Raw genomic sequence first — 24,867 nt, forward strand, 5'->3', positions numbered from 1 at the left:
CACGAATTATTATAAGACACCATTGTTAAATCTATTTTTTATTTGATTAAATTAAATTGTTATATTAAATTAAGCAGATAGGCACGGGGCTTACAAGTCACAATGTGACTTAGCCCCGTAGCAAACTGTATATGTAATGAAAAGTAAAAAATAAACATTTTTTGAATTTGAATTTTGAATTTTTGAATTTGAAGTTTTGACTTTTTACGCTACATCTGAGACCCCACAACTTCTCTCCCGGGTGGGCTCGAACCACCAACCTTTCGGTCCAAAAAATAAATGGTCGTCAGGCATTGTGGAAAAACTTTTCTTTTTACGTTACATTTGAGCCTACACAACACCGCTCCTGGGTTTGTTCGAACCACAAACCTTTCGGTTAACAGCCGAACGCGCTAACCATTGAGCCACGGAAACACAGAAAATAGATGTTTGTCAGGTATTGTGGAAAAGTTATGACTTTTCACGCTACATCTGAGACCCCACTACACCTCTCCCGGGTGGGCTCGAACCACCAACCTGTTGGTTAACAGCCGAACGCGCTTACCATTGCGCCACGGAAGCCCAAAAATTAAATGGTCGTCAGGTATTGTGGAAAAACTTTTCTTTTTACGTTACATTTGAGACTACACAACACCGCTCCCGGGTGGGCTCGAACCACCAACCTTTCGGTTATCAGCCGAACGCGCTAACCATTGAGCCACGGAAGCTCAGAAATTAAATGGTTGTCAGGTAATGTGGAAAAATTATGACTTTTTACGTTACATTTGAGATACCATAACACCGCTCCCGGGTGGGCTCGAACCACCAACCTATTGGTTAACAGCCGAACGCGCTAACCAATGAGCCACGGAAGCTCAAAAATGAAATGGTTGTCAGGTATTGTGGAAAAGTTATGACTTTTCACGCTACATCTGAGACCCCACTACACCTCTCCCGGGTGGGCTCGAACCACCAACCTATTGGTTAACAGCCGAACGCGCTTACCATTGCGCCACGGAAGCCAAAAATTAAATGGTCGTCAGGTATTGTGGAAAAACTTTTCTTTTTACGTTACATATGAGACTACACAACACCGCTCCCGGGTGGGCTCGAACCACCAACCTTTCGGTTATCAGCCGAACGCGCTAACCATTGAGCCACGGAAGCTCAGAAATTAAATGGTTGTCAGGTAATGTGGAAAAATTATGACTTTTTACGTTACATTTGAGATACCATAACACCGCTCCCGGGTGGGCTCGAACCACCAACCTATTGGTTAACAGCCGAACGCGCTAACCATTGAGCCACGGAAGCTCAGAAATTAAATGGTTGTCAGGTATTGTGGAAAAGTTATGACTTTTCACGCTACATCTGAGACCCCACAACACCTATCCCGGGTGGGCTCGAACCACCAACGTTTCGGTTAACAGCTGAACGCGCTAACCATTGCGCCACGGAAGCCCAAAAATTAAATGTTCGTCAGGTATTGTGGAAAAACTCTGACTTTCTACGTTACATTTGATATCCCATAACACCGCTCCCGGGTGGGCTCGAACAACCTACCTATTGGTTAACAGCCGAACGCGCTAACCATTGAGCCACGGAAGCTCAGAAATTTAATGGTTGTCAGGTATTGTGGAAAAGTTATGACTTTTCACGCTACATCTGAGACCCCACAACACCTCTCCCGGGTGGGCTCGAACCACCAACCTTTCGGTTAACAGCTGAACGCGCTAAACATTGCGCCACCGAAGCCCAAAAATTAAATGCTCGGCAGGTATTGTGGAAAAACTCAGACTTTCTACGTTACATTTGAGATCCCATAACACCGCTCCCGGGTGGGCTCGAACCACTAACCTATTGCTTAACAGCCGAACGCGCTAACCATTGAGCCTAGGTAGCTCAGAAATTAAATGTTTGTCAAGTATTGTGGAAAAGTTTTGACTTTTTACGCTACATCTGAGACCCCACAGCACCTCTCCCGGGTATGCTCGAACCACCAACCTTTCGGTTAACAGCCGAACGCGCTAACCATTGCACCAAGGAAGCCCAAAAAATAAATGGTCGTCAGGTATTGTGGAAAAACTTTTCTTTTACGTAACATTTGAGACTACACAACACCGCTCCCGGGTGGGCTCGAACCACCAACCTTTCGGTTAACAGCCGAACGTGCTAACCATTGCGCCAAGGAAGCCCAAAAATTAAATGGTCGTCAGGTATTAAGGAAAACTCTGACTTTTTACGTTACATTTGAGATCCCATAACACCGCTCCCGGGTGGGCTCGAACCACCAACCTATTGGTTAAGAGCCGAACGCGCTAACCATTGAGCCACGGAAGCTCAGAAATTAAATATTTGTCACGTATTGTTTAAAAGTTTTGACTTTTTACGCTACATCTGAGACCCCACAACACCTGTCCCGGGTGGGTTAGAACCACCAACCTTTGGGTTAACAGCTGAACGCGCTAACCATTGCGCCACGGAAGCCCAAAAATTAAATGTTCGTCAGGTATTGTGGAAAAACTCTGTCTTTTTACGTTACATTTGAGATCCCATAACACCGCTCCCGGGTGGGTCGAACCACCAACCTATTGGTTAACAGCCGAACGCGCTAACCATTGAGCCACGGAATCTCAAAATTTAAATGGTTGTCAGGTATTGTGGAAAAGTTATGACTTTTCACGCTACATCTGAGACCCCACAACACCTCTCCCGGGTGGGCTCGAACCACCAACCTTTCGGTTAACAGCTGAACGCGCTAACCATTGCGCCACGGAAGCCCAAAAATTAAATGTTCGTCAGGTATTGTGGAAAAACTCTGACTTTCTACGTTACACTTGAGATCCCATAACACCGTTCCCGGGTGGGCTCGAACAACCAACCTATTGGTTAACAGCCGAACGCGCTAACCATTGAGCCACGGAAGCTCAGAAATTAAATGGTTGTCGGGTATTGTGGAAAAGTTATGACTTTAAAGGCTACATCTGAGACCCCACAACACCTCTCCCGGGTGGGCTCGAACTACAAACCTTTCGGTTAACAGCTGAACGCGCTAACCATTGCGCCACGGAAGCCCAAAAATTATATGTTCGTCAGGTATTGTGGAAAAACTCTGACTTTTTACGTTACATTTGAGATCCCATAACACCGCTCCCGGGTGGGCTCGAACCACCAACTTATTGGTTAACAAGCCGAACGCGCTAACCATTGAGCCACGGAAGCTCAGAAAATAAATGTTTGTCATGTATTGTGGAAAAGTTTTGACTTTTTACGCTACATCTGAGACCCCACAACACCTCTCTCGGGTGGGCTCGAACCACCAACCTTTCGGTTAACAGCCGAACAAGCTAACCATTGCGCCAAGGAAGCCCAAAAAATAAATGGTCGTCAGGTATTGTGGAAAAACTTTTCTTTTTACGTAACTTTTGAGACTACACAACACCGCTCCCGGGTGGGCTCGAACCACCAACCTTTCGGTTAACAGCCGAACGTGCTAACCATTGCGCCACGGAAGCCCAAAAATAAAAATGGTCGTCAGGTATTGTGGAAAAGTTATGACTTTTCACGCTACATCTGAGACCCCATAACACCTCTCCCGGGTGGGCTCGAACCACCAACCTTTCGGTTAACAGCTGAACGCGCTAACCATTGCGCCACGGAAGCCCAAAAATTAAATGTTCGTCAGGTATTGTGGAAAAACTCTGACTTTCTACGTTACATTTGAGATCCCATAACACCGCTCCCGGGTGGGCTCGAACAACCAACCTATTGGTTAGCAGCCGAACGCGCTAACCATTGAGCCACGGAAGCTGAGAAAATAAATGGTTGTCAGGTATTGTGGAAAAGTTATGACTTTTCACGCTACATCTGAGACCCCACTACACCTCTCCCGGGTGGGCTCTAACCACCAACCTATTGGTTAACAGCCGAACGCGCTTACCATTGCGCCACGGAAGCCCAAAAATTAGATGGTCGTCAGGTATTGTGGAAAAACTTTGGCTTTTTACGTTACATTTGAGATCCCACAACACCGCTCCCGGGTGGGCTCGAACCACCAAACTATTGGTTAACAGCCGAACGCGATAACCATTGAGCCACCGGAGATCAGAAATTAAATGGTTGTCATGTATTGTGGAAAAGTTATGACTTTTCACGCTACATCTGAGACCCCACAACACCTCTCCCGGGTGGGCTCGAAACACCAACCTTTCGGTTAACAGCTGAACGCGCTAACCATTGTGCCACGGAAGCCCAAAAATTAAATGTTCGTCAGGTATTGTGGAAAAACTCTGACTTTTTACGTTACATTTGAGATCCCATAACACCGCTCCCGGGTGGGCTCGAACCACCAACTTATTGGTTAACAAGCCGAACGCGCTAACCATTGAGCCACGGAAGCTCAGAAAATAAATGTTTGTCACGTATTGTGGAAAAGTTATGACTTTTCACGCTACATCTGAGACCCCACTACACCGCTCCCGGGTGGGCTCGAACAACCAACCTATTGGTTAACAGCCGAACGCGCTAACCATTGAGCCACGGAAGCTCAGAAAAAAAATGGTTGTCAGGTATTGTGGAAAAGTTATGACTTTTCACGCTACATCTGAGACCCCACTACACCTCTCCCGGGTGGGCTCTAACCACCAACCTATTGGTTAACAGCCGAACGCGCTTACCATTGCGCCAAAGAAGCCCAAAAATTAGAGGGTCGTCAGGTATTGTGGAAAAACTTTGGCTTTTTACGTTACATTTGAGATCCCACAACACCGCTCCCGGGTGGGCTCGAACCACCAAACTATTGGTTAACAGCCGAACGCGATAACCATTTTGCCACCGGAGATCAGAAATTAAATGGTTGTCATGTATTGTGGAAAAGTTATGACTTTTCACGCTACATCTGAGACCCAACAACACCTCTCCCGGGTGGGCTCGAAACACCAACCTTACGGTTAACAGCTGAACGCGCTAACCATTGTGCCACGGAAGCCCAAAAATTAAATGTTCGTCAGGTATTGTGGAAAAACTCTGACTTTTTACGTTACATTCGAGATCCCATAACACCTCTCCCGGGTGGGCTCGAACCACCAACCTTTCGGTTAACAGCTGAACGCGCTAACCATTGCGCCACGGAAGCCCAAAAATTAAATGTTCGTCAGGTATTGTGGAAAAACTCTGACTTTTTACGTTACATTTGAGATCCCATAACACCGCTCCCGGGTGGGCTCGAACCACCAACCTATTGGTTAACAGCCGAACGCGCTAACAATTGAGCCACGGAAGCTCAGAAATTAAATGGATGTCAGGTATTGTGAAAAAGTTATGACTTTTCACGCTACATCTGAGACCCCACGTCACCTCTCCCGGGTGGGCTCGAACCACCAACCTATTGGTTAACAGCCGAACGCGACAACCATTGAGCCAAGGGAGCTCAGAAATTAAATGTTCGTCAGGTATTGTGGAAAACCTCTGACTTTTTACGTTACATTTGAGGTCCCTTAACACCGCTCCCGGGTGGGCTCGAACCACCAACCTATTGGTTAACAGCCGAACGCGCTAACCATTGAGCCACGGAAGCTCAGAAATTAAATGGTTGTCAGGTATTGTGGAAAAGTTATGACTTTTCACGCTACATCTGAGACCCCACGTCACCTCTCCCGGGTGGGCTCGAACCACCAACCTATTGGATAACAGCCGAACAAGCTAACCATTGCGCCAAGGAAGCCCAAAAAATAAATGGTCGTCAGGTATTGTGGAAAAACTTTTCTTTTTACGTAACCTTTGAGACTACACAACACCGCTCCCGGGTGTGCTCGAACCACCAACCTTTCGGTTAACAGCCGAACGTGCTAACCATTGCGCCACGGAAGCCCAAAAATAAAAATGGTCGTCAGGTATTGTGGAAAAGTTATGACTTTTCACGCTACATCTGAGACCCCACAACACCTCTCCCGGGTGGGCTCGAACCACCAACTTTTCGGTTAACAGCTGAACGCGCTAACCATTGCGCCACGGAAGCCCAAAAATTAAATGTTCGTCAGGTATTGTGGAAAAACTCTGTCTTTTTACGTTACATTTGAGATCCCATAACACCGCTCCCGGGTGGGTCGAACCACCAACCTATTGGTTAACAGCCGAACGCGCTAACCATTGAGCCACGGAATCTCAAAAATTAAATGGTTGTCAGGTATTGTGGAAAAGTTATGACTTTTCACGCTACATCTGAGACCCCACAACACCTCTCCCGGGTGGGCTCGAACCACCAACCTTTCGGTTAACAGCTGAACGCGCTAACCATTGCGCCACGGAAGCCCAAAAATTAAATGTTCGTCAGGTATTGTGGAAAAACTCTGACTTTCTACGTTACATTTGAGATCCCATAACACCGCTCCCGGGTGGGCTCGAACCACCAACCTATTGGTTAAGAGCCGAACGCGCTAACCATTGAGCCACGGAAGCTCAGAAATTAAATATTTGTCACGTATTGTTTAAAAGTTTTGACTTTTTACGCTACATCTGAGACCCCACAACACCTCTCCCGGGTGGGTTAGAACCACCAACCTTTGGGTTAACAGCTGAACGTGCTAACCATTGCGCCACGGAAGCCCAAAAATTAAATGTTCGTCAGGTATTGTGGAAAAACTCTGTCTTTTTACGTTACATTTGAGATCCCATAACACCGCTCCCGGGTGGGTCGAACCACCAACCTATTGGTTAACAGCCGAACGCGCTAACCATTGAGCCACGGAATCTCAAAAATTAAATGGTTGTCAGGTATTGTGGAAAAGTTATGACTTTTCACGCTACATCTGAGACCCCACAACACCTCTCCCTGGTGGGCTCGAACCACCAACCTTTCGGTTAACAGCTGAACGCGCTAACCATTGCGCCACGGAAGCCCAAAAATAAAATGTTCGTCAGGTATTGTGGAAAAACTCTGACTTTCTACGTTACATTTGAGATCCCATAACACCGCTCCCGGGTGGGCTCGAACAACCAACCTTTCGGTTAACAGCCGAACGTGCTAACCATTGCGCCACGGAAGCCCAAAAATAAAAATGGTCGTCAGGTATTGTGGAAAAGTTATGACTTTTCACGCTACATCTGAGACCCCACAACACCTCTCCCGGGTGGGCTCGAACCACCAACCTTTCGGTTAACAGCTGAACGCGCTAACCATTGCGCCACGGAAGCCCAAAAATTAAATGTTCGTCAGGTATTGTGGAAAAACTCTGACTTTCTACGTTACATTTGAGATCCCATAACACCGCTCCCGGGTGGGCTCGAACCACCAACCTATTGGTTAAGAGCCGAACGCGCTAACCATTGAGCCACGGAAGCTCAGAAATTAAATATTTGTCACGTATTGTTTAAAAGTTTTGACTTTTTACGCTACATCTGAGACCCCACAACACCTCTCCCGGGTGGGTTAGAACCACCAACCTTTGGGTTAACAGCTGAACGCGCTAACCATTGCGCCACGGAAGCCCAAAAATTAAATGTTCGTCAGGTATTGTGGAAAAACTCTGTCTTTTTACGTTACATTTGAGATCCCATAACACCGCTCCCGGGTGGGTCGAACCACCAACCTATTGGTTAACAGCCGAACGCGCTAACCATTGAGCCACGGAATCTCAAAAATTAAATGGTTGTCAGGTATTGTGGAAAAGTTATGACTTTTCACGCTACATCTGAGACCCCACAACACCTCTCCCGGGTGGGCTCGAACCACCAACCTTTCGGTTAACAGCTGAACGCGCTAACCATTGCGCCACGGAAGCCCAAAAATTAAATGTTCGTCAGGTATTGTGGAAAAACTCTGACTTTCTACGTTACATTTGAGATCCCATAACACCGCTCCCGGGTGGGCTCGAACCACCAACCTATTGGTTAAGAGCCGAACGCGCTAACCATTGAGCCATGGAAGCTCAGAAATTAAATATTTGTCACGTATTGTTTAAAGTTTTTGACTTTTTACGCTACATCTGAGACCCCACAACACCTCTCCCGGGTGGGTTAGAACCACCAACCTTTGGGTTAACAGCTGAACGCGCTAACCATTGCGCCACGGAAGCCCAAAAATTAAATGTTCGTCAGGTATTGTGGAAAAACTCTGTCTTTTTACGTTACATTTGAGATCCCATAACACCGCTCCCGGGTGGGTCGAACCACCAACCTATTGGTTAACAGCCGAACGCGCTAACCATTGAGCCACGGAATCTCAAAAATTAAATGGTTGTCAGGTATTGTGGAAAAGTTATGACTTTTCACGCTACATCTGAGACCCCACAACACCTCTCCCGGGTGGGCTCGAACCACCAACCTTTCGGTTAACAGCTGAACGCGCTAACCATTGCGCCACGGAAGCCCAAAAATTAAATGTTCGTCAGGTATTGTGGAAAAACTCTGACTTTCTACGTTACATTTGAGATCCCATAACACCGCTCCCGGGTGGGCTCGAACAACCAACCTATTGGTTAACAGCCGAACGCGCTAACCATTGAGCCACGGAAGCTGAGAAAATAAATGGTTGTCAGGTATTGTGGAAAAGTTATGACTTTTCACGCTACATCTGAGACCCCACTACACCTCTACCGGGTGGGCTCTAACCACCAACCTATTGGTTAACAGCCGAACGCGCTTACCATTGCGCCACGGAAGCCCAAAAATTAGATGGTCGTCAGGTATTGTGGAAAAACTTTGGGTTTTTACGTTACATTTGAGATCCCACAACACCGCTCCCGGGTGGGCTCGAACCACCAAACTATTGGTTAACAGCCGAACACGCTAACCATTGAGCCACGGAAGCTCAGAAAATAAATGTTTGTCACGTATTGTGGAAAAGTTATGACTTTTCACGCTACATCTGAGACCCCACAACACCTCTCTCGGGTGGGCTCGAACCACCAACCTTTGGGTTAACAGCTGAACGCGCTAACCATTGCGCCACGGAAGCCCAAAAATTAAATGTTCGTCAGGTATTGTGGAAAAACTCTGTCTTTTTACGTTACATTTGAGATCCCATAACACCGCTCCCGGGTGGGTCGAACCACCAACCTATTGGTTAACAGCCGAACGCGCTAACCATTGAGCCACGGAATCTCAAAAATTAAATGGTTGTCAGGTATTGTGGAAAAGTTATGACTTTTCACGCTACATCTGAGACCCCACAACACCTCTCCCGGGTGGGCTCGAACCACCAACCTTTCGGTTAACAGCTGAACGCGCTAACCATTGCGCCACGGAAGCCCAAAAATTAAATGTTCGTCAGGTATTGTGGAAAAACTCTGACTTTCTACGTTACATTTGAGATCCCATAACACCGCTCCCGGGTGGGCTCGAACCACCAACCTATTGGTTAAGAGCCGAACGCGCTAACCATTGAGCCACGGAAGCTCAGAAATTAAATATTTGTCACGTATTGTTTAAAGTTTTTGACTTTTTACGCTACATCTGAGACCCCACAACACCTCTCCCGGGTGGGTTAGAACCACCAACCTTTGGGTTAACAGCTGAACGCGCTAACCATTGCGCCACGGAAGCCCAAAAATTAAATGTTCGTCAGGTATTGTGGAAAAACTCTGTCTTTTTACGTTACATTTGAGATCCCATAACACCGCTCCCGGGTGGGTCGAACCACCAACCTATTGGTTAACAGCCGAACGCGCTAACCATTGAGCCACGGAATCTCAAAAATTAAATGGTTGTCAGGTATTGTGGAAAAGTTATGACTTTTCACGCTACATCTGAGACCCCACAACACCTCTCCCGGGTGGGCTCGAACCACCAACCTTTCGGTTAACAGCTGAACGCGCTAACCATTGCGCCACGGAAGCCCAAAAATTAAATGTTCGTCAGGTATTGTGGAAAAACTCTGACTTTCTACGTTACATTTGAGATCCCATAACACCGCTCCCGGGTGGGCTCGAACAACCAACCTATTGGTTAACAGCCGAACGCGCTAACCATTGAGCCACGGAAGCTGAGAAAATAAATGGTTGTCAGGTATTGTGGAAAAGTTATGACTTTTCACGCTACATCTGAGACCCCACTACACCTCTACCGGGTGGGCTCTAACCACCAACCTATTGGTTAACAGCCGAACGCGCTTACCATTGCGCCACGGAAGCCCAAAAATTAGATGGTCGTCAGGTATTGTGGAAAAACTTTGGGTTTTTACGTTACATTTGAGATCCCACAACACCGCTCCCGGGTGGGCTCGAACCACCAAACTATTGGTTAACAGCCGAACACGCTAACCATTGAGCCACGGAAGCTCAGAAAATAAATGTTTGTCACGTATTGTGGAAAAGTTATGACTTTTCACGCTACATCTGAGACCCCACAACACCTCTCTCGGGTGGGCTCGAACCACCAACCTTTGGGTTAACAGCTGAACGCGCTAACCATTGCGCCACGGAAGCCCAAAAATTAAATGTTCGTCAGGTATTGTGGAAAAACTCTGACTTTCTACGTTACATTTGAGATCCCATAACACCGCTCCCGGGTGGGCTCGAACAACCAACCTATTGGTTAACAGCCGAACGCGCTAACCATTGAGCCACGGAAGCTGAGAAAATAAATGGTTGTCAGGTATTGTGGAAAAGTTATGACTTTTCACGCTACATCTGAGACCCCACTACACCTCTACCGGGTGGGCTCTAACCACCAACCTATTGGTTAACAGCCGAACGCGCTTACCATTGCGCCACGGAAGCCCAAAAATTAGATGGTCGTCAGGTATTGTGGAAAAACTTTGGGTTTTTACGTTACATTTGAGATCCCACAACACCGCTCCCGGGTGGGCTCGAACCACCAAACTATTGGTTAACAGCCGAACACGCTAACCATTGAGCCACGGAAGCTCAGAAAATAAATGTTTGTCACGTATTGTGGAAAAGTTATGACTTTTCACGCTACATCTGAGACCCCACAACACCTCTCTCGGGTGGGCTCGAACCACCAACCTTTGGGTTAACAGCTGAACGCGCTAACCATTGCGCCACGGAAGCCCAAAAATTAAATGTTCGTCAGGTATTGTGGAAAAACTCTGTCTTTTTACGTTACATTTGAGATCCCATAACACCGCTCCCGGGTGGGTCGAACCACCAACCTATTGGTTAACAGCCGAACGCGCTAACCATTGAGCCACGGAATCTCAAAAATTAAATGGTTGTCAGGTATTGTGGAAAAGTTATGACTTTTCACGCTACATCTGAGACCCAACAACACCTCTCCCGGGTGGGCTCGAAACACCAACCTTTCGGTTAACAGCTGAACGCGCTAACCATTGCGCCACGGAAGCCCAAAAATTAAATGTTCGTCAGGTATTGTGGAAAAACTCTGACTTTTTACGTTACATTTGAGATCCCATAACACCGCTCCCGGGTGGGCTCGAACCACCAACCTATTGGTTAACAGCCGAACGCGCTAACAATTGAGCCACGGAAGCTCAGAAATTAAATGGATGTCAGGTATTGTGAAAAAGTTATGACTTTTCACGCTACATCTGAGACCCCACGTCACCTCTCCCGGGTGGGCTCGAACCACCAACCTATTGGTTAACAGCCGAACGCGACAACCATTGAGCCAAGGGAGCTCAGATATTAAATGTTCGTCAGGTATTGTGGAAAACCTCTGACTTTTTACGTTACATTTGAGGTCCCTTAACACCGCTCCCGGGTGGGCTCGAACCACCAACCTATTGGTTAACAGCCGAACGCGCTAACCATTGAGCCACGGAAGCTCAGAAATTAAATGGTTGTCAGGTATTGTGGAAAAGTTATGACTTTTCACGCTACATCTGAGACCCCACGTCACCTCTCCCGGGTGGGCTCGAACCACCAACCTATTGGATAACAGCCGAACAAGCTAACCATTGCGCCAAGGAAGCCCAAAAAATAAATGGTCGTCAGGTATTGTGGAAAAACTTTTCTTTTTACGTAACCTTTGAGACTACACAACACCGCTCCCGGGTGTGCTCGAACCACCAACCTTTCGGTTAACAGCCGAACGTGCTAACCATTGCGCCACGGAAGCCCAAAAATAAAAATGGTCGTCAGGTATTGTGGAAAAGTTATGACTTTTCACGCTACATCTGAGACCCCACAACACCTCTCCCGGGTGGGCTCGAACCACCAACTTTTCGGTTAACAGCTGAACGCGCTAACCATTGCGCCACGGAAGCCCAAAAATTAAATATTTGTCACGTATTGTTTAAAAGTTTTGACTTTTTACGCTACATCTGAGACCCCACAACACCTCTCCCGGGTGGGTTAGAACCACCAACCTTTGGGTTAACAGCTGAACGCGCTAACCATTGCGCCACGGAAGCCCAAAAATTAAATGTTCGTCAGGTATTGTGGAAAAACTCTGTCCTTTTACGTTACATTTGAGATCCCATAACACCGCTCCCGGGTGGGTCGAACCACCAACCTATTGGTTAACAGCCGAACGCGCTAACCATTGAGCCACGGAATCTCAAAAATTAAATGGTTGTCAGGTATTGTGGAAAAGTTATGACTTTTCACGCTACATCTGAGACCCCACAACACCTCTCCCGGGTGGGCTCGAACCACCAACCTTTCGGTTAACAGCTGAACGCGCTAACCATTGCGCCACGGAAGCCCAAAAATAAAATGTTCGTCAGGTATTGTGGAAAAACTCTGACTTTCTACGTTACATTTGAGATCCCATAACACCGCTCCCGGGTGGGCTCGAACAACCAACCTTTCGGTTAACAGCCGAACGTGCTAACCATTGCGCCACGGAAGCCCAAAAATAAAAATGGTCGTCAGGTATTGTGGAAAAGTTATGACTTTTCACGCTACATCTGAGACCCCACAACACCTCTCCCGGGTGGGCTCGAACCACCAACCTTTCGGTTAACAGCTGAACGCGCTAACCATTGCGCCACGGAAGCCCAAAAATTAAATGTTCGTCAGGTATTGTGGAAAAACTCTGACTTTCTACGTTACATTTGAGATCCCATAACACCGCTCCCGGGTGGGCTCGAACCACCAACCTATTGGTTAAGAGCCGAACGCGCTAACCATTGAGCCACGGAAGCTCAGAAATTAAATATTTGTCACGTATTGTTTAAAAGTTTTGACTTTTTACGCTACATCTGAGACCCCACAACACCTCTCCCGGGTGGGTTAGAACCACCAACCTTTGGGTTAACAGCTGAACGTGCTAACCATTGCGCCACGGAAGCCCAAAAATTAAATGTTCGTCAGGTATTGTGGAAAAACTCTGTCTTTTTACGTTACATTTGAGATCCCATAACACCGCTCCCGGGTGGGTCGAACCACCAACCTATTGGTTAACAGCCGAACGCGCTAACCATTGAGCCACGGAATCTCAAAAATTAAATGGTTGTCAGGTATTGTGGAAAAGTTATGACTTTTCACGCTACATCTGAGACCCCACAACACCTCTCCCTGGTGGGCTCGAACCACCAACCTTTCGGTTAACAGCTGAACGCGCTAACCATTGCGCCACGGAAGCCCAAAAATAAAATGTTCGTCAGGTATTGTGGAAAAACTCTGACTTTCTACGTTACATTTGAGATCCCATAACACCGCTCCCGGGTGGGCTCGAACAACCAACCTTTCGGTTAACAGCCGAACGTGCTAACCATTGCGCCACGGAAGCCCAAAAATAAAAATGGTCGTCAGGTATTGTGGAAAAGTTATGACTTTTCACGCTACATCTGAGACCCCACAACACCTCTCCCGGGTGGGCTCGAACCACCAACCTTTCGGTTAACAGCTGAACGCGCTAACCATTGCGCCACGGAAGCCCAAAAATTAAATGTTCGTCAGGTATTGTGGAAAAACTCTGACTTTCTACGTTACATTTGAGATCCCATAACACCGCTCCCGGGTGGGCTCGAACCACCAACCTATTGGTTAAGAGCCGAACGCGCTAACCATTGAGCCACGGAAGCTCAGAAATTAAATATTTGTCACGTATTGTTTAAAAGTTTTGACTTTTTACGCTACATCTGAGACCCCACAACACCTCTCCCGGGTGGGTTAGAACCACCAACCTTTGGGTTAACAGCTGAACGCGCTAACCATTGCGCCACGGAAGCCCAAAAATTAAATGTTCGTCAGGTATTGTGGAAAAACTCTGTCTTTTTACGTTACATTTGAGATCCCATAACACCGCTCCCGGGTGGGTCGAACCACCAACCTATTGGTTAACAGCCGAACGCGCTAACCATTGAGCCACGGAATCTCAAAAATTAAATGGTTGTCAGGTATTGTGGAAAAGTTATGACTTTTCACGCTACATCTGAGACCCCACAACACCTCTCCCGGGTGGGCTCGAACCACCAACCTTTCGGTTAACAGCTGAACGCGCTAACCATTGCGCCACGGAAGCCCAAAAATTAAATGTTCGTCAGGTATTGTGGAAAAACTCTGACTTTCTACGTTACATTTGAGATCCCATAACACCGCTCCCGGGTGGGCTCGAACCACCAACCTATTGGTTAAGAGCCGAACGCGCTAACCATTGAGCCACGGAAGCTCAGAAATTAAATATTTGTCACGTATTGTTTAAAGGTTTTGACTTTTTACGCTACATCTGAGACCCCACAACACCTCTCCCGGGTGGGTTAGAACCACCAACCTTTGGGTTAACAGCTGAACGCGCTAACCATTGCGCCACGGAAGCCCAAAAATTAAATGTTCGTCAGGTATTGTGGAAAAACTCTGTCTTTTTACGTTACATTTGAGATCCCATAACACCGCTCCCGGGTGGGTCGAACCACCAACCTATTGGTTAACAGCCGAACGCGCTAACCATTGAGCCACGGAATCTCAAAAATTAAATGGTTGTCAGGTATTGTGGAAAAGTTATGACTTTTCACGCTACATCTGAGACCCCACAACACCTCTCCCGGGTGGGCTCGAACCAGCAACCTTTCGGTTAACAGCTGAACGCGCTAACCATTGCGCCACGGAAGCCCAAAAATTAAATGTTCGTCAGGTATTGTGGAAAAACTCTGACTTTCTACGTTACATTTGAGATCCCATAACACCGCTCCCGGGTGGGCTCGAACAACCAACCTATTGGTTAACAGCCGAACGCGCTAACCATTGAGCCACGGAAGCTGAGAAAATAAATGGTTGTCAGGTATTGTGGAAAAGTTATGACTTTTCACGCTACATCTGAGACCCCACTACACCTCTACCGGGTGGGCTCTAACCACCAACCTATTGGTTAACAGCCGAACGCGCTTACCATTGCGCCACGGAAGCCCAAAAATTAGATGGTCGTCAGGTATTGTGGAAAAACTTTGGGTTTTTACGTTACATTTGAGATCCCACAACACCGCTCCCGGGTGGGCTCGAACCACCAAACTATTGGTTAACAGCCGAACACGCTAACCATTGAGCCACGGAAGCTCAGAAAATAAATGTTTGTCACGTATTGTGGAAAAGTTTTGACTTTTTACGCTACATCTGAGACCCCACAACACCTCTCTCGGGTGGGCTCGAACCACCAACCTTTGGGTTAACAGCTGAACGCGCTAACCATTGCGCCACGGAAGCCCAAAAATTAAATGTTCGTCAGGTATTGTGGAAAAACTCTGTCTTTTTACGTTACATTTGAGATCCCATAACACCGCTCCCGGGTGGGTCGAACCACCAACCTATTGGTTAACAGCCGAACGCGCTAACCATTGAGCCACGGAATCTCAAAAATTAAATGGTTGTCAGGTATTGTGGAAAAGTTATGACTTTTCACGCTACATCTGAGACCCCACAACACCTCTCCCGGGTGGGCTCGAACCACCAACCTTTCGGTTAACAGCTGAACGCGCTAACCATTGCGCCACGGAAGCCCAAAAATTAAATGTTCGTCAGGTATTGTGGAAAAACTCTGACTTTCTACGTTACATTTGAGATCCCATAACACCGCTCCCGGGTGGGCTCGAACAACCAACCTATTGGTTAACATCCGAACGCGCTAACCATTGAGCCACGAAAGCTGAGAAAATAAATGGTTGTCAGGTATTGTGGAAAAGTTATAACTTTTCACGCTACATCTGAGACCCCACTACACCTCTCCCGGGTGGGCTCTAACCACCAACCTATTGGTTAACAGCCGAACGCGCTTACCATTGCGCCACGGAAGCCCAAAAATTAGATGGTCGTCAGGTATTGTGGAAAAACTTTGGCTTTTTACGTTACATTTGAGATCCCACAACACCGCTCCCGGGTGGGCTCGAACCACCAAACTATTGGTTAACAGCCGAACGCGCTAACCATTGAGCCACGGAAGCTCAGAAAATAAATGTTTGTCACGTATTGTGGAAAAGTTTTGACTTTTTACGCTACATCTGAGACCCCACAACACCTCTCTCGGGTGGGCTCGAACCACCAACCTTTCGGTTAACAGCCGAACAAGCTAACCATTGCGCCAAGGAAGCCCAAAAAATAAATGGTCGTCAGGTATTGTGGAAAAACTTTTCTTTTTACGTAACCTTTGAGACTACACAACACCGCTCCCGGGTGTGCTCGAACCACCAACCTTTCGGTTAACAGCCGAACGTGCTAACCATTGCGCCACGGAAGCCCAAAAATAAAAATGGTCGTCAGGTATTGTGGAAAAGTTATGACTTTTCACGCTACATCTGAGACCCCACAACACCTCTCCCGGGTGGGCTCGAACCACCAACCTTTCGGTTAACAGCTGAACGCGCTAACCATTGCGCCACGGAAGCCCAAAAATTAAATGTTCGTCAGGTATTGTGGAAAAACTCTGACTTTCTACGTTACATTTGAGATCCCATAACACCGCTCCCGGGTGGGCTCGAACAACCAACCTATTGGTTAACAGCCGAACGCGCTAACCATTGAGCCACGGAAGCTCAGAAATTAAATGGTTGTCAGGTATTGTGGAAAAGTTATGACTTTAAACGCTACATCTGAGACCCCACAACACCTCTCCCGGGTGGGCTCGAACCACCAACCTTTCGGTTAACAGCTGAACGCGCTAACCATTGCGCCACGGAAGCCCAAAAATTATATGTTCGTCAGGTATTGTGGAAAAACTCTGACTTTTTACGTTACATTTGAGATCCCATAACACCGCTCCCGGGTGGGCTCGAACCACCAACTTATTGGTTAACAAGCCGAACACGCTAACCATTGAGCCACGGAAGCTCAGGAAATAAATGTTTGTCATGTATTGTGGAAAAGTTTTGACTTTTTACGCTACATCTGAGACCCCACAACACCTCTCTCGGGTGGGCTCGAACCACCAACCTTTCGGTTAACAGCCGAACAAGCTAACCATTGCGCCAAGGAAGCCCAAAAAATAAATGGTCGTCAGGTATTGTGGAAAAACTTTTCTTTTTACGTAACCTTTGAGACTACACAACACCGCTCCCGGGTGGGCTCGAACCACCAACCTTTCGGTTAACAGCCGTACGTGCTAACCATTGCGCCACGGAAGCCCAAAAATAAAAATGGTCGTCAGGTATTGTGGAAAAGTTATGACTTTTCACGCTACATCTGAGACCCCACAACACCTCTCCCGGGTGGGCTCGAACCACCAACCTTTCGGTTAACAGCTGAACGCGCTAACCATTGCGCCACGGAAGCCCAAAAATTAAATGTTCGTCAGGTATTGTGGAAAAACTCTGACTTTCTACGTTACATTTGAGATCCCATAACACCGCTCCCGGGTGGGCTCGAACAACCAACCTATTGGTTAACAGCCGAACGCGCTAACCATTGAGCCACGGAAGCTGAGAAAATAAATGGTTGTCAGGTATTGTGGAAAAGTTATGACTTTTCACGCTACATCTGAGACCCCACTACACCTCTCCCGGGTGGGCTCTAACCACCAACCTATTGGTTAACAGCCGAACGCGCTTACCATTGCGCCACGGAAGCCCAAAAATTAGATGGTCGTCAGGTATTGTGGAAAAACTTTTCTTTTTACGTATCCTTTGAGACTACACAACACCGCTCCCGGGTGTGCTGGAACCACCAACCTTTCGGTTAACAGCCGAACGTGCTAACCATTGCGCCACGGAAGCCCAAAAATAAAAATGGTCGTCAGGTATTGTGGAAAAGTTATGACTTTTCACGCTACATCTGAGACCCCACAACACCTCTCCCGGGTGGGCTCGAACCACCAACCTATTGGATAACAGCCGAACAAGCTAACCATTGCGCCAAGGAAGCCCAAAAAATAAATGGTCGTCAGGTATTGTGGAAAAACTTTTCTTTTTACGTAACCTTTGAGACTACACAACACCGCTCCCGGGTGTGCTCGAACCACCAACCTTTCGGTTAACAGCCGAACGTGCTAACCATTGCGCCACGGAAGCCCAAAAATAAAAATGGTCGTCAGGTATTGTGGAAAAGTTATGACTTTTCACGCTACATCTGAGACCCCACAACACCTCTCCCGGGTGGGCTCGAACCACCAACCTTTCGGTTAACAGCCGAACGCGCTTACCATTGCGCCACGGAAGCCCAAAAATTAGATGGTCGTCAGGTATTGTGGAAAAACTTTGGCTTTTTACGTTACATTTGAGATCCCACAACACCGCTCCCGGGTGGGCTCGAACCACCAAACTATTTGTTAACAGCCGAACGCGCTAACCATTGAGCCACGGAAGCTCAGAAAATAAATGTTTGTCACGTATTGTGGAAAAGTTTTGACTTTTTACGCTACATCAGAGACCCCACAACACCTCTCTCGGGTGGGCTCGAACCACCAACCTTTCGGTTAACAGCCGAACAAGCTAACCATTGCGCCAAGGAAGCCCAAAAAATAAATGGTCGTCAGGTATTGTGGAAAAGTTATGACTTTTCACGCTACATCTGAGACCCCACAACACCTCTCCCGGGTGGGCTCGAACCACCAACCTTTCGGTTAACAGCTGAACGCGCTAACCATTGCGCCACGGAAGCCCAAAAATTAAATGTTCGTCAGGTATTGTGGAAAAACTCTGACTTTCTACGTTACATTTGAGATCCCATAACACCGCTCCCGGGTGGGCTCGAACAACCAACCTATTGGTTAACAGCCGAACGCGCTAACCATTGAGCCACGGAAGCTCAGAAAATAAATGGTTGTCAGGTATTGTGGAAAAGTTATGACTTTTCACGCTACATCTGAGACCCCACTACACCTCTCCCGGGTGGGCTCTAACCACCAACCTATTGGTTAACAGCCGAACGCGCTTACCATTGCGCCACGGAAGCCCAAAAATTAGAGGGTCGTCAGGTATTGTGGAAAAACTTTGGCTTTTTACGTTACATTTGAGATCCCACAACACCGCTCCCGGGTGGGCTCGAACCACCAAACTATTGGTTAACAGCCGAACGCGATAACCATTGAGCCACCGGAGATAAGAAATTAAATGGTTGTCATGTATTGTGGAAAAGTTATGACTTTTCACGCTACATCTGAGACCCCACAACACCTCTCCCGGGTGGGCTCGAAACACCAACCTTTCGGTTAACAGCTGAACGCGCTAACCATTGTGCCACGGAAGCCCAAAAATTAAATGTTCGTCAGGTATTGTGGAAAAACTCTGACTTTTTACGTTACATTCGAGATCCCATAACACCTCTCCCGGGTGGGCTCGAACCACCAACCTTTCGGTTAACAGCTGAACGCGCTAACCATTGCGCCACGGAAGCCCAAAAATTAAATGTTCGTCAGGTATTGTGGAAAAACTCTGACTTTTTACGTTACATTTGAGGTCCCTTAACACCGCTCCCGGGTGTGCTCGAACCACCAACCTATTGGTTAACAGCCGAACGCGCTAACCATTGAGCCACGGAAGCTCAGAAATTAAATGGTTGTCAGGTATTGTGGAAAAGTTATGACTTTTCACGCTACATCTGAGACCCCACGTCACCTCTCCCGGGTGGGCTCGAACCACCAACCTATTGGATAACAGCCGAACAAGCTAACCATTGCGCCAAGGAAGCCCAAAAAATAAATGGTCGTCAGGTATTGTGGAAAAACTTTTCTTTTTACGTAACCTTTGAGACTACACAACACCGCTCCCGGGTGTGCTCGAACCACCAACCTTTCGGTTAACAGCCGAACGTGCTAACCATTGCGCCACGGAAGCCCAAAAATAAAAATGGTCTTCAGGTATTGTGGAAAAGTTATGACTTTTCACGCTACATCTGAGACCCCACAACACCTCTCCCGGGTGGGCTCGAACCACCAACCTTTCGGTTAACAGCTGAACGCGCTAACCATTGCGCCACGGAAGCCCAAAAATTAAATGTTCGTCAGGTATTGTGGAAAAACTCTGACTTTCTACGTTACATTTGAGATCCCATAACACCGCTCCCGGGTGGGCTCGAACAACCAACCTATTGGTTAACAGCCGAACGCGCTAACCATTGAGCCACGGAAGCTCAGAAAATAAATGGTTGTCAGGTATTGTGGAAAAGTTATGACTTTTCACGCTACATCTGAGACCCCACTACACCTCTCCCGGGTGGGCTCTAACCACCAACCTATTGGTTAACAGCCGAACGCGCTTACCATTGCGCCACGGAAGCCCAAAAATTAGAGGGTCGTCAGGTATTGTGGAAAAACTTTGGCTTTTTACGTTACATTTGAGATCCCACAACACCGCTCCCGGGTGGGCTCGAACCACCAAACTATTGGTTAACAGCCGAACGCGATAACCATTGAGCCACCGGAGATAAGAAATTAAATGGTTGTCATGTATTGTGGAAAAGTTATGACTTTTCACGCTACATCTGAGACCCCACAACACCTCTCCCGGGTGGGCTCGAAACACCAACCTTTCGGTTAACAGCTGAACGCGCTAACCATTGTGCCACGGAAGCCCAAAAATTAAATGTTCGTCAGGTATTGTGGAAAAACTCTGACTTTTTACGTTACATTCGAGATCCCATAACACCTCTCCCGGGTGGGCTCGAACCACCAACCTTTCGGTTAACAGCTGAACGCGCTAACCATTGCGCCACGGAAGCCCAAAAATTAAATGTTCGTCAGGTATTGTGGAAAAACTCTGACTTTTTACGTTACATTTGAGGTCCCTTAACACCGCTCCCGGGTGTGCTCGAACCACCAACCTATTGGTTAACAGCCGAACGCGCTAACCATTGAGCCACGGAAGCTCAGAAATTAAATGGTTGTCAGGTATTGTGGAAAAGTTATGACTTTTCACGCTACATCTGAGACCCCACGTCACCTCTCCCGGGTGGGCTCGAACCACCAACCTATTGGATAACAGCCGAACAAGCTAACCATTGCGCCAAGGAAGCCCAAAAAATAAATGGTCGTCAGGTATTGTGGAAAAACTTTTCTTTTTACGTAACCTTTGAGACTACACAACACCGCTCCCGGGTGTGCTCGAACCACCAACCTTTCGGTTAACAGCCGAACGTGCTAACCATTGCGCCACGGAAGCCCAAAAATAAAAATGGTCTTCAGGTATTGTGGAAAAGTTTTGACTTTTTACGCTACATCTGAGACCCCACAACACCTCTCTCGGGTGGGCTCGAACCACCAACCTTTGGGTTAACAGCTGAACGCGCTAACCATTGCGCCACGGAAGCCCAAAAATTAAATGTTCGTCAGGTATTGTGGAAAAACTCTGTCTTTTTACGTTACATTTGAGATCCCATAACACCGCTCCCGGGTGGGTCGAACCACCAACCTATTGGTTAACAGCCGAACGCGCTAACCATTGAGCCACGGAATCTCAAAAATTAAATGGTTGTCAGGTATTGTGGAAAAGTTATGACTTTTCACGCTACATCTGAGACCCCACAACACCTCTCCCGGGTGGGCTCGAACCACCAACCTTTCGGTTAACAGCTGAACGCGCTAACCATTGCGCCACGGAAGCCCAAAAATTAAATGTTCGTCAGGTATTGTGGAAAAACTCTGACTTTTTACGTTACATTTGAGATCCCATAACACCGCTCCCGGGTGGGCTCGAACCACCAACCTATTGGTTAACAGACGAACGCGCTAACAATTGAGCCACGGAAGCTCAGAAATTAAATGGATGTCAGGTATTGTGAAAAAGTTATGACTTTTCACGCTACATCTGAGACCCCACGTCACCTCTCCCGGGTGGGCTCGAACCACCAACCTATTGGTTAACAGCCGAACGCGACAACCATTGAGCCAAGGGAGCTCAGAAATTAAATGTTCGTCAGGTATTGTGGAAAACCTCTGACTTTTTACGTTACATTTGAGGTCCCTTAACACCGCTCCCGGGTGGGCTCGAACCACCAACCTATTGGTTAACAGCCGAACGCGCTAACCATTGAGCCACGGAAGCTCAGAAATTAAATGGTTGTCAGGTATTGTGGAAAAGTTATGACTTTTCACGCTACATCTGAGACCCCACGTCACCTCTCCCGGGTGGGCTCGAACCACCAACCTATTGGATAACAGCCGAACAAGCTAACCATTGCGCCAAGGAAGCCCAAAAAATAAATGGTCGTCAGGTATTGTGGAAAAACTTTTCTTTTTACGTAACCTTTGAGACTACACAACACCGCTCCCGGGTGTGCTCGAACCACCAACCTTTCGGTTAACAGCCGAACGTGCTAACCATTGCGCCACGGAAGCCCAAAAATAAAAATGGTCGTCAGGTATTGTGGAAAAGTTATGACTTTTCACGCTACATCTGAGACCCCACAACACCTCTCCCGGGTGGGCTCGAACCACCAACTTTTCGGTTAACAGCTGAACGCGCTAACCATTGCGCCACGGAAGCCCAAAAATTAAATATTTGTCACGTATTGTTTAAAAGTTTTGACTTTTTACGCTACATCTGAGACCCCACAACACCTCTCCCGGGTGGGTTAGAACCACCAACCTTTGGGTTAACAGCTGAACGCGCTAACCATTGCGCCACGGAAGCCCAAAAATTAAATGTTCGTCAGGTATTGTGGAAAAACTCTGTCCTTTTACGTTACATTTGAGATCCCATAACACCGCTCCCGGGTGGGTCGAACCACCAACCTATTGGTTAACAGCCGAACGCGCTAACCATTGAGCCACGGAATCTCAAAAATTAAATGGTTGTCAGGTATTGTGGAAAAGTTATGACTTTTCACGCTACATCTGAGACCCCACAACACCTCTCCCGGGTGGGCTCGAACCACCAACCTTTCGGTTAACAGCTGAACGCGCTAACCATTGCGCCACGGAAGCCCAAAAATAAAATGTTCGTCAGGTATTGTGGAAAAACTCTGACTTTCTACGTTACATTTGAGATCCCATAACACCGCTCCCGGGTGGGCTCGAACAACCAACCTTTCGGTTAACAGCCGAACGTGCTAACCATTGCGCCACGGAAGCCCAAAAATAAAAATGGTCGTCAGGTATTGTGGAAAAGTTATGACTTTTCACGCTACATCTGAGACCCCACAACACCTCTCCCGGGTGGGCTCGAACCACCAACCTTTCGGTTAACAGCTGAACGCGCTAACCATTGCGCCACGGAAGCCCAAAAATTAAATGTTCGTCAGGTATTGTGGAAAAACTCTGACTTTCTACGTTACATTTGAGATCCCATAACACCGCTCCCGGGTGGGCTCGAACCACCAACCTATTGGTTAAGAGCCGAACGCGCTAACCATTGAGCCACGGAAGCTCAGAAATTAAATATTTGTCACGTATTGTTTAAAAGTTTTGACTTTTTACGCTACATCTGAGACCCCACAACACCTCTCCCGGGTGGGTTAGAACCACCAACCTTTGGGTTAACAGCTGAACGTGCTAACCATTGCGCCACGGAAGCCCAAAAATTAAATGTTCGTCAGGTATTGTGGAAAAACTCTGTCTTTTTACGTTACATTTGAGATCCCATAACACCGCTCCCGGGTGGGTCGAACCACCAACCTATTGGTTAACAGCCGAACGCGCTAACCATTGAGCCACGGAATCTCAAAAATTAAATGGTTGTCAGGTATTGTGGAAAAGTTATGACTTTTCACGCTACATCTGAGACCCCACAACACCTCTCCCGGGTGGGCTCGAACCACCAACCTTTCGGTTAACAGCTGAACGCGCTAACCATTGCGCCACGGAAGCCCAAAAATTAAATGTTCGTCAGGTATTGTGGAAAAACTCTGACTTTCTACGTTACATTTGAGATCCCATAACACCGCTCCCGGGTGGGCTCGAACCACCAACCTATTGGTTAAGAGCCGAACGCGCTAACCATTGAGCCACGGAAGCTCAGAAATTAAATATTTGTCACGTATTGTTTAAAAGTTTTGACTTTTTACGCTACATCTGAGACCCCACAACACCTCTCCCGGGTGGGTTAGAACCACCAACCTTTGGGTTAACAGCTGAACGCGCTAACCATTGCGCCACGGAAGCCCAAAAATTAAATGTTCGTCAGGTATTGTGGAAAAACTCTGTCTTTTTACGTTACATTTGAGATCCCATAACACCGCTCCCGGGTGGGTCGAACCACCAACCTATTGGTTAACAGCCGAACGCGCTAACCATTGAGCCACGGAATCTCAAAAATTAAATGGTTGTCAGGTATTGTGGAAAAGTTATGACTTTTCACGCTACATCTGAGACCCCACAACACCTCTCCCGGGTGGGCTCGAACCACCAACCTTTCGGTTAACAGCTGAACGCGCTAACCATTGCGCCACGGAAGCCCAAAAATTAAATGTTCGTCAGGTATTGTGGAAAAACTCTGACTTTCTACGTTACATTTGAGATCCCATAACACCGCTCCCGGGTGGGCTCGAACAACCAACCTATTGGTTAACAGCCGAACGCGCTAACCATTGAGCCACGAAAGCTGAGAAAATAAATGGTTGTCAGGTATTGTGGAAAAGTTATAACTTTTCACGCTACATCTGAGACCCC

At 47.3% G+C, this 24,867-nt stretch overlaps 11 non-coding genes across 11 annotated transcripts; all 11 read right to left on the reverse strand.

Annotated features, from left to right (window-relative positions):
* Positions 1-634: 634 nt before the first annotated feature.
* On the reverse strand, positions 635-707 carry TRNAI-GAU (transfer RNA isoleucine (anticodon GAU)). Its single transcript has one exon. It is a non-coding gene; the product is annotated as a tRNA-Ile (tRNA).
* A 366-nt stretch (positions 708-1,073) lies between these two features.
* TRNAI-GAU (transfer RNA isoleucine (anticodon GAU)) lies at positions 1,074-1,146 on the reverse strand. The gene has a single exon. It is a non-coding gene; the product is annotated as a tRNA-Ile (tRNA).
* A 1,100-nt stretch (positions 1,147-2,246) lies between these two features.
* TRNAK-CUU (transfer RNA lysine (anticodon CUU)) lies at positions 2,247-2,319 on the reverse strand. Its single transcript has one exon. It is a non-coding gene; the product is annotated as a tRNA-Lys (tRNA).
* A 4,043-nt stretch (positions 2,320-6,362) lies between these two features.
* TRNAK-CUU (transfer RNA lysine (anticodon CUU)) lies at positions 6,363-6,435 on the reverse strand. Its single transcript has one exon. It is a non-coding gene; the product is annotated as a tRNA-Lys (tRNA).
* Positions 6,436-7,244: 809 nt separating this feature from the next.
* TRNAK-CUU (transfer RNA lysine (anticodon CUU)) lies at positions 7,245-7,317 on the reverse strand. The gene has a single exon. It is a non-coding gene; the product is annotated as a tRNA-Lys (tRNA).
* A 1,982-nt stretch (positions 7,318-9,299) lies between these two features.
* TRNAK-CUU (transfer RNA lysine (anticodon CUU)) lies at positions 9,300-9,372 on the reverse strand. The gene has a single exon. It is a non-coding gene; the product is annotated as a tRNA-Lys (tRNA).
* Positions 9,373-12,972: 3,600 nt separating this feature from the next.
* TRNAK-CUU (transfer RNA lysine (anticodon CUU)) lies at positions 12,973-13,045 on the reverse strand. The gene has a single exon. It is a non-coding gene; the product is annotated as a tRNA-Lys (tRNA).
* An 809-nt stretch (positions 13,046-13,854) lies between these two features.
* On the reverse strand, positions 13,855-13,927 carry TRNAK-CUU (transfer RNA lysine (anticodon CUU)). The gene has a single exon. It is a non-coding gene; the product is annotated as a tRNA-Lys (tRNA).
* A 514-nt stretch (positions 13,928-14,441) lies between these two features.
* On the reverse strand, positions 14,442-14,514 carry TRNAK-CUU (transfer RNA lysine (anticodon CUU)). Its single transcript has one exon. It is a non-coding gene; the product is annotated as a tRNA-Lys (tRNA).
* Positions 14,515-23,553: 9,039 nt separating this feature from the next.
* On the reverse strand, positions 23,554-23,626 carry TRNAK-CUU (transfer RNA lysine (anticodon CUU)). The gene has a single exon. It is a non-coding gene; the product is annotated as a tRNA-Lys (tRNA).
* Positions 23,627-24,140: 514 nt separating this feature from the next.
* TRNAK-CUU (transfer RNA lysine (anticodon CUU)) lies at positions 24,141-24,213 on the reverse strand. Its single transcript has one exon. It is a non-coding gene; the product is annotated as a tRNA-Lys (tRNA).
* Positions 24,214-24,867: the final 654 nt, after the last annotated feature.

The sequence above is a fragment of the Phalangium opilio genome, unplaced genomic scaffold, assembly GCF_054372755.1.
Source record: "Phalangium opilio isolate 3A_F unplaced genomic scaffold, DU_Popi_V2 ptg000017l_1, whole genome shotgun sequence".
Lineage (NCBI taxonomy): Eukaryota > Metazoa > Arthropoda > Arachnida > Opiliones > Phalangiidae > Phalangium > Phalangium opilio.